Source organism: Rutidosis leptorrhynchoides, chromosome 5 (assembly GCF_046630445.1).
Source record: "Rutidosis leptorrhynchoides isolate AG116_Rl617_1_P2 chromosome 5, CSIRO_AGI_Rlap_v1, whole genome shotgun sequence".
Taxonomy (NCBI): domain Eukaryota; kingdom Viridiplantae; phylum Streptophyta; class Magnoliopsida; order Asterales; family Asteraceae; genus Rutidosis; species Rutidosis leptorrhynchoides.
The window spans coordinates 193,529,050-193,545,927 of NC_092337.1; positions in this window are offsets into that span (position 1 = coordinate 193,529,050).

Here is a 16,878-nt window from a genome sequence, read left to right on the forward strand (position 1 = left end):
ATATATATATAAGTAATATTATTATTATAAAGGGGGGTTTTTACCGTTTAATGACCGGTTTGTCGATTTTAAAACTTTAGTCGCAGTTAAAACCAAATGTAAAATATTAAAAATAAATACAAGACTTAAATTAAAGCATAAAGTAAATAACGATAATGAAATTGCGAATAATAAAAGTGCGATAAAATAAACTTGCGATAATTAAAAAGTACGATAATTAAAAATGCAATTAAATAAAATAACAATAAAAATGCGATAATTAGAAGTGCAATTAAATATAAAATAAAGGAAATTAAATATGAAATAAAAGAATTATGCTTATTTAAACTTCCGTAATCATGATGTTTGACGTGTTGATTTTAGTTTTATGCCCATGGGTTAATTGTCCTTTGTCCTGGATTATTTAATATGTCCGTCTGGTTTTTGTTCATAACAGTCCATCAGTCATAAATATAAAGTGCGAGTGTCCTCGTCAAATTATCCTTATACCCGAAGTTAAATATTCCAACTAATTGGGGACTTAAACTGTAACAAGATTTTAATATTTTGTTTAATAATTACACCAGGATGTCGACTGAGTGTAACCCAAGGTTTTAATATTTTGTTATCAATTATACCAAGTGTCCTTGTACATAATTTTACCCCTGTTTTAATAATTCCATAGACTATTAATCCATTCCCGTGTCCGGTTAAATGAACGATTATTCGTACATATAAATACCCCGCCCATCGTGTCCGATTGAGTGTATATGGTAAATTATAGGGACGCCCAATTGTAAATCTTTATATTAACATTAACAAACTATCATTTAGTTAAACAAATATAAAGCCCATTAATAACCCATAGTCTAATTTCCACAAGTGTCGTTCTTTTGTCCAAACCCCAATTATGGTACAAAGCCCAATTACCCAATTTTAGTAATTAGCCCAACATCATGATTACTTCGGATTAAATAAGCATAATAATAACTTAGCTACGAGACATTAATGTAAAAAGGTTGAACATAACTTACAATGATTAAAAATAGCGTAGCGTTACACGGACAGAATTTCGACTTACACCCTTACAACATTCGCTAACATACCCTTATTATTAGAATTATAATTAAAGTTAAAATATAAATTATAAATATATATATATGTTTTACGTATGATAAAATAGAAAGATAGATATATTTTTGGTGCACCAAAGCTCGATTTTTATAGGCATGTGGGCTGGAACTGGGGCTCATGCGATCGCATGGATTTATGCCTTCCAGGCCATGTGATCGCATGGCCAGCTGGGGAGGCTCATTTTTGGTTGTTTTCTTCTGCCGACGGTTTTATAAATAATATATAATATATTAAATAATTATAAGAATTATTTAAATATTATATTATATTTATGTACATAGTTGACTTGTAATTTTTAGTCCGTTGCGTTGAGCGTTGAGAGTTGACTCTGGTCCCGGTTCCGGATTTTCGAACGTCCTTGCGTATAATTTAATATCTTGTACTTTGCGTTTTGAATCTTGTACTCTTGTAATTTCGAGACGTTTCTTATCAATAATTGGAACCTCTTTGATTGTATTTTGTACTTTTGAGCTTTTTGGTCGTTTGCGTCTTCAATTCGTCGAATCTGTCTTTTGTCTTCACCTTTTATTATTTAAACGAATATCACTTGTAAATAGAACAATTGCAACTAAAAGCTTGTCTTTCTTGAGGAATAATGCTATGAAATTTATGTTCGTTTTTAGCATTATCAAATATTCCCACACTTGAGCGTTGCTTGTCCTCAAGCAATATCGTCTTGAAATACTAGAATCACTTCTTTATTCTTCACACTTTGTACATCAGTGAATTCTATACGGCGGTATAAACAATGATAGTAATGATAGAACCATGGTTAAAGGTGGGTGTGTCATCCACAGTTGCCTCGGGTTTAGGTCAACGACACTTGCAATCAAATAGCCGATTTACTTTCGGTTTCCAAAGCAAAGTGCACATTTGAAAGGCGGTTTACAGTCCCACATGACTATGAAAATGTAGATCCTTAAGGAAATTGGATCTTTATGAAAATATTTGATCTTTTGAAAATTCAATCTAGCTTTTACCCTAGATAAGTTTTCCGGAATAACCCTTCACCGGTGTTTGCAAAATATTTTTGTGGTTTTGGTGGGTTTCAGATTTGAAAATTTTAGCTCAAAACTTGCGGTTTTGTGTCACCCACTTGCTAACCTTGTATTTGGAAAGCAACACGTCCAGTTTACTTGTCCCGTATATTACCTTTCGATAAACTACCGTCCGGTTGTAAAGGAAAGCGTTGAACAAGCAACTGTTAAGGCAATGTCCCCTGACATGCTTTTAATTATGGTCTATAACGTGTCGGATGCAATTACTATCCTTGGTAGGAGCAATAGTAAAGCTCACCCTTATGATTTTTCGGTCTGGCACACGGTCCTGTCTTTGACCATTATGCAACCACCGTTCTTACGGTTAACACCCGATTTGGTTCAGGTGACCTAATGAATTCCAGGTGAATTCCTAGGATTTTACGTTCAATGGTAATGAACGCATTGAAAATGGGTTTTCAGAAAACAAATCAGTTTTAATTTGATCAAAATATTTTCTCGTTCAAGCTCGAGATTAGATATCATTGAATTCCATGAGTTTGTAATTCTCAATCTTTAAGGTCAATCTCAAGGATTGAGTAATATCAGTCTTAAAAGCTGATTTTTAATCTTTAAGGAGATTATCCTTTCTGGAGATCTGATTCATTAGTCTTATCCAGCTAATTTGCATGATGCCCCCCCATTGTACGAGATAAATCCTTCTCATGGTTAGGATAAATCTGACCACTTGGCGACCCTGTTTAATGTTGAGGTCCGTGGATTTCCTGCTGATTTTAGTTATGACTTTTCTAGATTTTTCGTCAACCTACAGCTGGTCTAGACGACAACTTCTTGACCTAAATCAAGAAGCGCGTGTCTTTTTCGGAAGACTTTACTTCCTTTTAATGATGGAATTGATTCATCGTGTAGATCCATCTCTTCTTTTCTTTCATCGGGAAAAATGGTTTAGTTTAGTCCAAAGCAAAAGTATTTTCAGTTATTTGTTACAGATATATGTGGCATATGTTTAAGATAACTTGGTAAATTTTCCCACACTTGGCTTTTATTTTCCTTTTTATCGTCCTCTATTCCATTTTAAATGAATTTCAACATTTTGGTTTGTTTCTCAATTTATGTCCTTTCCGAGGTAACAATAATTTCGGTGTTAAAACCTAGTTTTATCGTTCATAAATATGTATAAACATGATTTTAAGTTCATTTAATTGAAAATTTTGAAAATTTTTACTAGAATTGGGTAGTCAGTATATAAGACTAGGGCTGTTCTTTATTATCAGAGAGCACTAGATTCTAATACAACTACTACGTTACTAGTATTTTTAATGGTAACCAAGTGTATAAAGATAAAAATTTTAAAAATCCGAAAGAATTTAACCCCTTCCCACACTTAAGATCTTGCAATGCCCTCATTTGCAAGAAATCAGTACAATTTAAATTATTGAGGGTGATTAGCGTAGAAATGATTAAATTTTACCAAAGTTTCCAACTATATTGGCGTTTGTTTGCTGAATGATAAATGGTGCATAGCATTTGTTCATTTCGTCTGTTGTTACATCACATTTATTTGTCATCTTGTCATCAAAATTAGTAGCTTTTGCTAAACTTAATGCCAGTCTTTGAAAATGCGCTGTTTTACCCTGTTTTGAACAATCGACAATATACATACATACAAGTATAATCATGCATGGCAATTTGAAATGGGACTTAATATCCCAATTTCAAATTCTAAATATGAAATATTAGTACACAATAATAATAAAATAATAAAAATTACACAAATTTATCCAATAACATAAGTTTAAACATGAAAAAGTCAAAAGATAAAAACATAATAATCATAAAAATAACCAAATGGAATTAAATCAGTCTGGATAGGGGTTCCAGTTCATCTCATCGGTCGGGTTCCATTGTTGGTTATAGGTGTTCTGATAGGCTTGGTTATAGTCATACCGGTTAAAGGGTGGTCGGATATCGGGGCTATGTGGCGGAAAATGAGCAGGTCGAGTAGGTACATAGTTATTTGGTACCTGATATGATAGCTGGCTCATGATTTGGTGCTGATGAACTAACCAGCTATCGTGTTGGCGTCGCCTATAATCCTCGTATACTCGCTCGGAGTTCCACTGCTCATACATACTATGTCTTGCCGCGTTCGTCATTGCTTCCTCATCTATACGAACGTGGACGTCAAGAATAGCATCTCGAAAGACATCCCTAATGTCTTCCGCCTCCTCCATTTCCTCTTCTGAGCCTCTCTCTACCTGAAGATGAGATCCCTCATAGGGTACTGCCTGGTTACGTCTACTTTTCAATACCTTAGCACCCACATAAACTTTCAATCCTAAGGGCTCAACCTGTTCTCTACAAATCTGTAATGGACCCCCTTGGTTCCTATCAACACCTAAATACTCTCCAATGAAAGTAACAAAAATACCTCCTCCTATTATACTCCCGTCCTGCATTCCTTCTACCATTTTAGATAAATAAAAAGCAACACAGTAAGGGATATTGACAAAGCTTCTAGGATCCCGAATACACTTTAGGTAGAATAAATCATATAAGGTAATTTTTTCTTTATTATGACCTCTTTGTGTAATCGAGTTAGCCAAAAATCTATGAATAATACGAAGCTCGGCTCTGTCAATATGTGTATAGGAGTGTCCTCCTGCTCGTGTAAAAACATCAAAATGTGACATACGCCTCCAAATGGCGTCAGCGTCAAAGTTACTATCTACCCGTTCACCATAATGAATCAAGTTTATACAATCGGGTAATAGCAACTCACCAGGAGTATATATCTGTAAGGCCCTGGCCATGTCCAGCATGGACATTCTGTACATCCTACCGCCAAGGATAAACCTAAGAAATCTTCTATCATCTATCCTAACTATATTTGTATCAAGTGATACAGTACTCATCAACTCAACACACCATTCCTTATATACAGGTCTACGAATGGTGAAAAGACGTTCCCAATTTGTAAAAGAAGAACTGCCATACCTTTGAACTAAAAGCTGTCTAACACGGTCAGCTAGATGGACCGTTTCCAAAGGGGCCCAATCAATTACCCTTGGCACCTCTACATTTTTTGTTACCAATTTGAATTTGTTCCTTTGATATGTCTCGTAATCTCTCCATCTTCTATCAAATCTCAGATTAGGATGTAGAGTGTGCTCAGGAATCGTTGGGAATTCTACTGGCGGCCTCATTGGGAATACTATGAATTCATCAACAAACTGTACTGGATCATAATAAGGTATGTGCTGATCAGGCTGTTGTTGTTCCTGTTGTGGTTCTTGTTCGTGTTGCATTTCTGGCTGTGGTTCTTGTGCTGGTGCTGGTCGTCTAGATGATGATGCTCCTGAACCTCCAGTATCGGCTCTCTGTAAAACATATTAAACACAAAAATTGTGCATCCAAATATGCATTAGTGTTAGCAAAATAACAACTTAAAACAATCACTATAACATGTTAAATCAAAATTAAACTTATACACATTTTCACAATTTTTCACAATTCTACACTTTTCAAATAAGCACATATGAAAATGTATACAAAATTCGTAAGCATTTAACTCAAATAACATGTCAAAATATTCATTATTAATAATTAAACAAGTCTCAAATGGCAAATATATCAAATTAATCAAGTTCATGAATTTTGGACTTAAAAAGTCCACTTTAATCTCCAAAAATCATGTTTAGGATCATTGTTTGGATCATTTAACTATCTAAACATGTTACACTACTCAATTTAGCAATAATTCATGACAAAAATCGGCCATAACCTGTTTATATCAAAAAGCCCCAAATTGCTCAAGAACACAAACCCTAGATTTTTAAAAATTTTGAAGTTTTTGGCTTTAAATCATGTTAAATAGCATCAATCTAGGTTATACATGCATAAAATACTAACAATTTAACACTAATTACACTAGAAATTAACAAAATTGCATTAGGTAAAAAATTGGTAATTATCACAAAAACTAGGAATTTATAGAGTTTAGGGGTGTAATTTTTACCAATTTGCTGAGGAATGAGAATCTAGGCATGATTAGAGCAAGAAATTTGATGAATTACGGTGGAAAAATGGCGAAAATTGGTGAATTTTTGGAGTTGGTTCGTGAATGTGTGTGTGTTTTGTGGATGAAGAGCAGACCCGCTGCTGTTTTTGTTTCTGACCTGCATTTGGTCCCCATGCGATCGCATGGGTTCCAAGTGCAAACCCCATGCGATCGCATGGGGTGCCGGCTACAGTATTTTCAGCTTTTTTTTTTATATAAAACCTTATGCTTTATAAAACTTATAATTAATTAAATTTTAAAAATTTTGTTTTCCTTTAGGAGCGAGGGCGTTTTGGATCGTTGTCCTAGTCTGTCCCTCGACAAAATTTTAAAATTTGTCAAATCAAAGCGGGTTTTTAAAAGTAAAGATTTTTGGGTTTTTTAATGTTTTTGGCATACTTTAATTCAATAAGATTAAAAATAATGATAATAAAAGTTCTCGTCCCTCCCTCGGGTAAAGCAATTTCGGTTTAAAGACCTAGTCTTCAACTTACGATGAATTTTAAAAATCATATTTTTAACTTAATGAGATAAAGTAAATTTTTGTTTTTAAATTCACAAAATTTAAATATAAAATTCAAAATTAATATTAAAAATTCACACCAAACTTAATTTTAAAAATTCACATTATAAATTCACACCAAACTTATATTAATTTTTCAAATATTTACATTTTTTTTTAAAAAAATATTGTTTTTACAAAGTTTACAATATTAATTTAAGATTTAAATATTAATTTTAAAAAACATGGTAAAAATAAAATTAAAAATCTTTTTGGCTTTTTATCCCACTTTAATCAATCAAATATTATCAAAAATATGCGCCCCTCTTTTCGGTAAAGTAATTTCGGTTCCAAGACCTAATTTAACTCATGACGAATTTTTGAAATATTTTGGGTTGATTGATTAAAGATATTTATACCTTAAGAATAAACGTTAAATTTCGCAGTGATGTAATAAATTTTTGAATGATATCAATAATTTCGGTCGCCAAACCTAATTTTATTCAATACCAATTTAATACTTTTTAGCGAACAAATTAGCGTTTATTATCAAAAGGTTAAAAATAAAAATAAAAATAAAAACTGTACAGACATACCTGTGAAATAGATTTCTTAGTTATATGATCTATCCCTTTCATAAGATAGTCGGTTTAATTGGTTTTTCATGGCTACATAGGCGTAACCTCGAGCATTCAGTGTCTTTTCTTCTAAACATATGAACGGTCCGCCTCTGCATAAAGTAACAAATTCGGTATTTGAATAGGTTTGATTATTTGAACATTTACCTCCATGTGACCATTTTCCGCATTTGTGACATCTATCTAGGTGTCGTGCTCTTCTTTTTGCTGCGGATTTTGATTTTCCTTTACCAAATTGTAACTTATTATCTTCGCATCTGGATTCTTTTCTAACTCCGTCCATTCTTTCTCTGATTACTGATACTATTTCACTCGGTAGTATGTCATTATTACGTTTAGTGATCAAAGCGTGTATCATTAGACCATGGTTTAGTTCACAGGCAGTCTTCATTTCGTAAAAACCTAAAAAAAATAAAAATTCAGAATGGGAGGAGAAGACTAGTTCTTTAGGGTCTGCTAGGGAAAGACCATTCGGGTTCCATTTTCGAGAACTACATGAAAACAGACAATCTAACTCTAACAGAAATACATATTATCCTTTAAAGACATGATTCTCCCCACACTTAGTTAGCTGTGGTGTCGAAATTATGATTAACTTCGTTGTCGACTTCCATCGGACCATGTATGTAATGTTTAACTCTGTGACCATTAACTTTAAATTCAATCCCATTTGAATTTATTAATTCTATCGTTCCGTATGGGAAAACTCTTTTGACTATGAATGGTCCAGACCATCTTGATTTCAATTTTCCAGGAAATAGCTTGAATCGTGAATTGAAAAGAAGAACTCTGTCTCCTTCTTTAAATTCTTTTGAACTTCTGATTCTTTTATCATGCCATTTCTTCGTTCTTTCCTTATAGATTAACAAATTTTCGTATGCTTCATGTCTTAATTCTTCTAATTCGTTTAGTTGACTTAATCGTAGACGTCCAGCTTCATGTAAATCAAGATTACATGTTTTCAAAGCCCAAAATGCTTTGTGTTCAATTTTTACTGGAAGATGACATGCTTTTCCATAAACAAGTCTAAAAGGTGTGGTTCCAATTGGAGTTTTGTAGGCTGTTCTAAAAGCCCAGAGTGCATCCTCCAATTTAATGGACCATTCCTTTGGATTTGATCCTACGGTTTTCTCTAGAATACGTTTTAAAGCTCGGTTGGTATTTTCAACTTGTCCACTTGTTTGTGGATGATATGCGGTGGAGATTTTATGAGTTACTCCATATCTTTTAAGAACTTTCTCAAGTTGATTATTACAGAAATGAGTACCCCGATCACTTATCAAAGCTTTCGGTGTTCCAAACCTTGCAAAAAGACGTTTTAAAAAGTTGACTACAACTCGTGCATCATTATTTGGGAGAGCTTGTGCTTCCGCCCATTTAGATACATAATCAATGGCTACGAGTATGTATAGATTATTATGTGATTTTGGAAATGGACCCATAAAGTCAATACCCCAAATGTCAAATACTTCACATACTTGAATGACATTTTGTGGCATTTCATCACGCTGACTTATTTTTCCGGCCCTTTGACAAGCATCACAGGATTTGCAAAGAAGGTGTGCATCTTTGTAAATTGTAGGCCAATAGAATCCAGCATCATAAACTTTTCTTGCTGTTAGTTGAGGCCCATAATGCCCTCCTGTTGGTCCTGTGTGACAATGGTTTAATATTTTACTAGCTTCATCTCCAAATACACATCGGCGTATTATTCCATCGGGACAACTTTTAAACAGATGTGGATCTTCCCAGAAATAGTGTTTTATATCACTGAAGAATTTCTTTCGTCTTTGGTACGATAATCCTTTTTCAAGGAATCCACATACTAAATAATTTGCATAGTCTGCAAACCATGGGATTTCTTTATAATCTATCTTCAATAGATATTCATCAGGAAAGTTGTCTTGTATGGCTGATTCATTTAGAACTTCTAATTCGGGATTTTCAAGACGAGAAAGATGATCAGCGGCGAGATTTTCTGCTCCTCTTTTATCTCGGATTTCAATATCAAACTCTTGTAAGAGTAAGATCCAACGGATTAATCTTGGTTTAGCATCTTGTTTTGAAAATAGGTATCTAAGAGCAGAATGGTCGGTATAGACCACCGTTTTTGCTAGAACGAGATATGATCGAAATTTGTCAAAAGCAAAGACAATAGCAAGGAGTTCTTTTTCAGTAGTTGTATAGTTCGTTTGTGCTCCTTGTAACGTCTTACTAGCATAATATATAGGTTGAAATCGTTTTTCAATCCTTTGTCCTAAAACGGCTCCCATTGCAAAATCACTTGCATCGCACATTAGTTCAAATGGTAGATTCCAATTTGGTGTTATCATGATCGGAGCATTAGTGAGTTTTTCTTTAAGAATATTAAAAGATTTGATACACTCATCTGAAAAGATGAATTGAGCATCCTTTTCTAGGAGTTTATTCATAGGAGTGGCAATTTTAGAAAAATCTTTTATGAAACGTCGGTAAAAACCGGCATGCCCTAGAAAACTCCTAATTCCTCTAACATTGGTGGGATGTGGAAGTTTAGCAATTACATCTACTTTAGCTCTATCCACTTCAATTCCTTCTTTTGAAATTTTATGTCCAAGAACGATGCCTTCTTTAACCATGAAATGGCATTTCTCCCAATTAAGAACTAGGTTTGATTGTTCGCATCTAATAAGCATTCGTTCCAGATTAACTAGACATGATTCAAATGTATCACCGAAGACTGAAAAGTCATCCATGAAAACTTCCATGCATTCTTCTATCATGTCGTGAAAAATCGCCATCATACACCTTTGAAAGGTTACAGGGGCGTTGCAAAGTCCAAATGGCATGCGTTTGTAAGCAAAAGTACCATAAGGGCACGTGAATGTGGTTTTCTCTTGATCTTCGGGTGCTATTGGAATTTGAAAATATCCGGAAAATCCATCTAGAAAACAATAGTAACTATTTCCGGCTAATCTTTCCAACATTTGATCAATGAAAGGTAAGGGAAAGTGATCTTTTCTGGTGGCGTCATTTAATTTTCTATAATCAATACATACATGCCATCCTGTTACAGTCCTAGTAGGAATAAGCTCATCTTTTTCATTTGTGATGACAGTCATGCCACCCTTCTTAGGTACGCATTGAACTGGGCTTACCCATGGACTATCAGAAATTGGATAAATTAATCCTGCATCTAGCAGTTTAATTATTTCTTTCTTAACAACATCTTGCATATTAGGATTTAGTCTTCGTTGGCGTTGCACATACGTTTTATGACCTTCTTCCATAGGGATTTTATGTGTGCAATACAAAGGACTTATTCCTTTAATATCATGAATCTTCCATGCAATGGCTGGTTTATGAGCTTTTAACACAGAAATGAGTTGTGATTTCTCATTTTCAGTAAGAGAAGACGATATTATTACAGGTAATTCAGATTCACCATGTAAATAAGCGTATTCCAAATGGTTTGGAAGTGGCTTTAATTCTAATTTCGGAGGTTCTTCTATCGATGATTTGTATCGATATCTGTCTTCTTCTTTTAGCATTTGAATTTCTTCTGTTGTTGGTTCATATCCATTAGCTATATGTGTAGCTAACATTTCAGCTTCATCAATTGGTTCATTACCTTCTCCTAAAGAACATTCTCCTGTTCCTTGTAATTCTGGAAATTCTTCTAATAATTCTGCATGTGCATCTATAGTTTGAATATAATAACATGTATCATATGCAGATTGTGGTTGTTGCATTGCTCTATCAACTGAAAAGGTAACACTCTCATCCTCTATACTTAGGGTCAATTTCTTACCGAACACGTCTATCATTGCTTTAGCCGTGTTTAAGAATGGTCTTCCCAATATGAGAGGAACTTGAGAATCTTCTTCCATGTCCAAAATAACAAAATCTACTGGAAATACTAAAGTACCAACTTTAACTAGCATGTTCTCCATTATCCCTCTAGGATATTTTATTGATCTATCGGCTAGTTGTATGCTTATTCTGGTTGGTTTCAATTCTCCAAGGTCTAGTTTAGCGTATAGTGAATACGGCATTAAATTTATACTAGCACCTAAGTCTACCAATGCTTCTATTGAACTAAGACTACCCAGAAAACATGGAATTGTGAAACTTCCTGGATCAGATAATTTTTCTGGTATCTTATTCAACAGCACTGCTGAACAATTAGCATTCATAGTAACAGCCGAGAGCTCTTCCATTTTCTTTCTATTTGAGATTAGATCTTTCAAGAATTTAGCATATCTAGGCATTCCTGAAATCACATCAATGAAAGGAAGATTTACATTTATCTGTTTAAACATATCCAAGAATTTGGATTGCTCGGCTTCAAGTTTCTCTTTCTTCATTTTACTCGGGTAAGGAAGTGGTGGTTGGTATGGTTTAACATAAGGTTTATCCTTAACTGTGTTATCTTCATTAACCTTTTCAACTACCGGTTCTTTTTCCTTATCTTGATCAGGTTGTGGTTCTTGTGGAGTAGGAATAGTTTCATCAGAAGTTACAGGTATTTCCGGTGGTTTAAGTGTTGTACCACTTCTTGTGGTAATGGCTTTAGCTGTTTCATTCCGGGGGTTAGCATTTGTATCACTAGGTAGACTTCCCGGTTTTCTTTCACCTATTAACCTTGCTAGGTTACTTACTTCTTGTTCCAGATTTTGAATAGAAGCTTGTTGATTTCTAAATGCTTGAGCATTTTGTTCATTAGTTTGTTTTTGAGATGTGAAAAACTGCGTTTGAGTTTCAACTAGCTTCGTCATCATATCTTCTAAATTTGGTTTTTTATCATCGGTTTGTTGTGGTGGTTTGTTTTGAAAATTAGGTCTTTGCTGATTGTAAGTATTATTGGATACTTGTTGATTGCTAGGACCTTGTTGGTTGTTGTATGGAATATTTCGGTTATAATTCTGGTTTTGATTGTAAATCGGTCTTGGCGGTTTGATAATGCTAAAAACGAACATATATTTCATAGCATTATTCCTCAAGAAAGACAAGCTTTTAGTTGCAATTGTTCTATTTACAAGTGATATTCGTTTAAATAATAAAAGGTGAAGACAAAAGACAGATTCGACGAATTGAAGACGCAAACGACCAAAAAGCTCAAAAGTACAAAAGACAATCAAAAAGGTTCCAATTATTGATAAGAAACGTCTCGAAGTTACAAGAGTACAAGATTCAAAACGCAAAGTACAAGATATTAAATTGTACGCAAGGACGTTCGAAAATCCGGAACCGGGACCAGAGTCAACTCTCAACGCTCGACGCAACGGACTAAAAATTACAAGTTAACTATGTATATAAATATAATATAATATATAATTAATTATATTAATTATATATATATTATATTTATAAATAAAAACCGTCGGCAGAGAAAGACTCCAAAGTGTGAGCTGGAATTTCAAACTCCGCGACTCGCGGAGTTTGAAGGCAAAATATGCCGCGAGTCGTGGAGCCCCAAAATGAAAAAATGCCTTTAAAGCCAACCGAATTCTGATCGTAAAAACCATCTTTTTCTTCCTCATTCATACGTAAAATTTATATTTATATTTATAATTTATATTTTAATTTTAATTATAATTCTAATAATAAGGGTATGTTAGCGAATGTTGTAAGGGTGTAAGTCGCAATTCTGTCCGTGTAACGCTACGCTATTTTTAATCATTGTAAGTTATGTTCAACCTTTTTACATTAATGTCTCGTAGCTAAGTTATTATTATGCTTATTTAAAATGAAGTAATCATGATGTTGGGCTAATTACTAAAATTGGGTAATTGGACTTTGTACCATAATTGGGGTTTGGACAAAAGAACGACACTTGTGGAAATTAGACTATGGGCTATTAATAGGCTTTATATTTGTTTAACTAAATGATAGTTTGTTAATGTTAATATAAAGATTTACAATTGGGCGTCCCTATAAATTACCATATACACTCGATCGGACACGATGGGCGGGGTATTTATATGTACGAATAATCGTTCATTTAACCGGACACGGGAATGGATTAATAGCCACTAGAATAATTAAAACAGGGGTGAAATTACATTCAAGGGTAATTGGTGTAATTGTTAACAAAGTAGTAAAACCTTGGTTTACACGCAGTCGATAACCTGGTGTATTCATTAAACAAAGTATTAAAACCTTGTTACAATTCGAATCCCCAATTAGTTGGAATATTTAACTTCGGGTATAAGAATAATTTGATGAGGACACTCGCACTTTATATTTATGACTGATGGACTGTTATGGACAAAAACCAGACGGACATATTAAATAATCCAGGACAAAGGACAATTAACCCATGGGCATAAAACTAAAATCAACACGTCGAACATCATGATTACGGAAGTTTAAATAAGCATAATTCTTTTATTTCATATTTAATTTCCTTTATTTTATATTTAATTGCACTTCTAATTATCGCACTTTTATTTATTGTTATTTAATTGCACTTTTAATTATCGTACTTTTTAATTATCGCAATTTTATTTTATCGCACTTTTATTGCAATTTCATTATCGTTATTTACTTTACGCTTAAAATTAAGTCTTGTATTTATTTATTATTTTACATTTGGTTTTAACTACGACTAAAGTTTTAAAATCGACAAAGCGGTCATTAAACGGTAAAAACCCCCCTTTATAATAATAATATTACTTATATATATGTTTGTATTTTTATAAAAGTAAACTAATATAGCGTTGAGCTTTGTTTAAAAAAGATTCCCTGTGGAACGAACCGGACTTACTAAAAACTACACTACTGTACGATTAGGTACACTGCCTATAAGTGTTGTAGCAAGGTTTAAGTATATCCATTCTATAAATAAATAAATATCTTGTGTAAAATTGTATCGTATTTAATAGTATTTCCTGTAAAAATTTAATAGTATTTTATACCCCTTAGCTTTGACATCAAGTATTTTTGACGCCGCTGCCGGGGACCCTCTTAAACGCCGGAAGCGCAACGCTAATATTAAAAAAAAAAAAAACAGATTTTTAGTTAACTTTTATTAAAATTCGTTTTTGTAAAAATACGTTTTAATTATTCAAAAATATAAAAAGAAAAACAAAAATATAAGTATTTTTAAGATTTTGTTAAATATTTAAGTTTTATAAGTTTCTTTATTTTTATTTTAGTTTATAAAAATATAAGTTTTATTTAAATATCTTTTATTTATTTAAAAACAGAAAACAGAAAATAAAAAAAAAATAAAATAAAGAAAAACGCGTAAATTTTCTGTTCCAGGGTTGAATTTTGGAACCCCGCGACTCGCGGGGTTTTCTGCATTAATTACCGCGACTCGCGGAGCTGCTCTGACACGCGAACAGGAAGCCCTAATCCTGCATTTATTACGGATTATTATTAATTATTATTATTATTAACCCTAATTATTATTAATATTATAATTAAGTTTTATTTTAATTTAAGTTTTATTTAATTTATATTTTAGTTTATTAAGTTTAATTAAATTGTAAAATTAATAGTTTAATAAAATAAATAATATAAAAATAATATTTTTATAAAAATTGTAATTTTTACAACTTTTTGTATATTTTTATAGTTTGTCCCTTTTTAATCGTTGTAGCGTAATATTTGTATTTTTCGCTCATATTTAATTTTAAACTTAGTTTTTGCCATAGTCATTTTTACTCCTAGATTTTTAGGCTTTGCCGTAGAATTCTTTAAGTGCTTTTTCTTTAGACTAAGATTTAGGTGCTTTAGAATTTTGCGACGCCTTTTTAAGTTTTAGTTTCTTTTTAAATTATTTCCATTTGGGATTTAGTTTTTCCTGTAAGCTTTAATATTTTTAGACACCTTTTACTATGTATCAATTATCATTCCAATTAATAATTTCAATTTGCGATTATAATTTTAAGTTAGTTGTAGTAATAAGGTTAGGTTAGTCAAGTATTTTTAAGTTTTATAAGTTTCTTTTATTTTTCCGTCACCTTTTATTTTTTTTTTCAACCATTTTTCTTTTTCAATTTTTTTTTTCCGACGAACTCTTTTTCTTTCTTATTTCTCGCTATTCTAGTTTTAGGACATAGATTTTTATTCTACTTCTTATCTAAATTTTCTTAAAATTACGAAAATTTATTTTGAGTGGTTAAATTGATAGACATCAAAATTTTCTGGTTCGTAGTAATAGTTGGATTTGTACGTGGACCGGGTTATTGGAGCCAAACAGTCCTCAATTATATTGAGACCAAACGAATCCTGCCCCTCTGCTGCATCTTTTGGCTATTCGAAACGTGGGCAAAATCAGAAAAGTCTATTGGTTGGATAACTTATTATAATTTTTCTTTCCTTTTTAAAACTAATAGGATATTCAGTGAATGCACCGAGCAAGACGTTCACCACCTTTTGTACGTTCACCACCTGTAACTCGATCAAGACATTTAGCAAATATAACCGCCGTTGATTTTTCTTTAGAATCGTCATCCAGTCGACCAAGTACTTCAGTTCAAATTTTCGATAATCCATTTTTTGAACCAAACCTCACAATTGAGAATCCGGAGAATATTCAGGAACGGTTCATAGATCCTGAACCATTAAACTTTCCTCCGGAGCCACCAATTATTCAAACAGAGATTGTTGAGGAACGAACCATTAAATCAGAATCATCTAGTGATACCGATTCAACAAATTCAATTATGGAGAATCTGGAACCTTTAAGTATGGAAGACCGAATGAGAGCTAAACGCACTGGCCAAGGTCACGCAATTACTCATCCAGACATTAATGCGCCAGATTATGAAATCAAAGGACAAATTCTACACATGGTGACTAATCAATGCCAATTTAGTGGTGCGCCGAAGGAAGATCCAAATGAACATCTACGTACCTTTAATAGGATCTGCACACTATTTAAAATCCGAGAAGTGGAGGATGAACAGATATATCTCATGTTATTTCCCTGGACTTTAAAGGGAGAAGCCAAAGATTGGTTGGAATCGTTACCTGAAGGGGCGATCGATACATGGGACGTTTTAGTTGACAAATTTCTTAAACAATTCTTTCCTGCATCTAAAGCCGTAAGACTTCAAGCAGAAATTGTTACGTTCACACAGAAGCCAAATGAAACTCTATATGAGGCTTGGACAAGATATGGAAAGTTGTTAAGAGGATGTCCGCAACATGGTTTAGACACCTGTCAAATAGTACAAATATTCTACCAAGGATGCGACATCACTACAAGAAAAGACATAGATATAGCAGCTGGTGGTTCTATTATGAAGAAAACCGAAACTGATGCTTACAAAATTATTGATAACACTGCTTCCCACTCACATGAGTGGCACCAAGAAAAAGACATCGTTAGATCATCTAAAGCAGCTAGAGCCGATTCTAGCCATGACTTAGATTCCATTTCCGCAAAGATAGATGCTGTGGAGAGACGAATGGAAAAGATGACTAAAGATATTCACTCAATACGAATTAGTTGTGAGCAGTGTGGAGGACCACATTTGACAAAAGATTGTCTCAGTATTGAATTAACAATGGAACAAAGAGAGAATATTTCATACATAAACCAAAGGCCTGGAAATAATTATCAGAATAATT